We start from the raw sequence: 1,295 nt of genomic DNA, 5'->3' as shown, positions 1-1,295 counted from the left end.
ACCAGCCAAGGACTAGCCAAGAACCAGCCTAGGACCAGCAAAGGACTTGCCAAGGACCAGCCTAGGACCAGCAAAGGACTCGCCAAGGACCAGCCAAGGACTAGCCAAGGACTAGCCAAGAACTAGCCAAGAACCAGCCAAGGACCAGCAAAGGACTTGCCAAGGACCAGCCAAGGACTAGCCAAGGAACAGCAAAGGACCAGCCAGGAACTAGCCAAGAAGTAGCCAAGGAAAGTGGAGAAATTTTGAATGGCTACTACTGTAATTGTGTAGCCTTTTACAAAATGCATTTTACTCGTTCATGAGTTAAAGTGTGATGATGTAGTATTATTCTTACTTCAGCACAATTCTCTGCCATCCCCTGCTGACCCTTAATAAACCTAATGCAGCCAACTGTGTTAGAAAAGTCTCCAAAGACTTTTGTTAAAAACCATTAGTACAGCAACACATGTCTGGTTTAGTAGTGGAAAGTTTCAGGGTGAGAGTTCAAAGAAATATTGCACAGCGTATGCCCTGCTTTAGAGCGAGAGAGAGATGGATACCAGGGAGTTAAAAACGTTTCTCCCTTTTCTCTGTTTAGCAGAACAGACCAGCACACTGACTGATTCTGTAACCTGTTTTCATCCTGCAAGGAATAATAAATTGTGATTAAGTAAATTTCACCAATCTAACATTTAACGAAAGCAACAATTATATGTTTTTTGTTGTTTTTTTTCCATAGCAATAGCTTTACGGAAGCGTGTCAAATAGAGAACTGGTGTTAACGAAACAAATGTTCAAATAAGTCTGTATCGGCTACTGTGGTATTATTTTGAGTGGCATTTCAGCTGTGATCTCTCCGTCCATGTCCATGCTGCTTAATATATCATGGAGCAATACACTCATCCCCCCCATAGAGAAAAGAACACCTGTCTTGCTCATGTCAGACGGTGAGTATAGACCTTGACCATGGGAGGTGGGTGGTTTAGGGGGCTGAAGCAGCAGGCTAGAAGCAACACACTGAATTCAAAGTGCAGCTGATGTTTTTCAGGAAAATAGAGCTGCCAAATCAGAGCTGTGTTATTTCTATACCCTGCAGAGTCTAAGAAAGTTCACATATGAAATAGCAGCAGTTCAAGGTAGCAGCCTAAACTAGCCTGCATGTGTGGCCTTCTGTTTTATTACAGGCGATTCATGTCTTAAAGGAAACGTCCGTCATATTCAAAATACAAACTTCTAGAAGTCATTGAAATTATTCCATACAGTTCAATAAATATTATGTGTTTTTAATTCAGAGTAATGTTCATGTGAATGTG

The sequence above is a fragment of the Cyprinodon variegatus genome, unplaced genomic scaffold, assembly GCF_000732505.1.
Source record: "Cyprinodon variegatus isolate N-32 unplaced genomic scaffold, C_variegatus-1.0 Scaffold148, whole genome shotgun sequence".
In the NCBI taxonomy this organism is placed as follows: Eukaryota; Metazoa; Chordata; class Actinopteri; order Cyprinodontiformes; family Cyprinodontidae; genus Cyprinodon; species Cyprinodon variegatus.
This window is presented reverse-complemented; position numbering follows the sequence as displayed.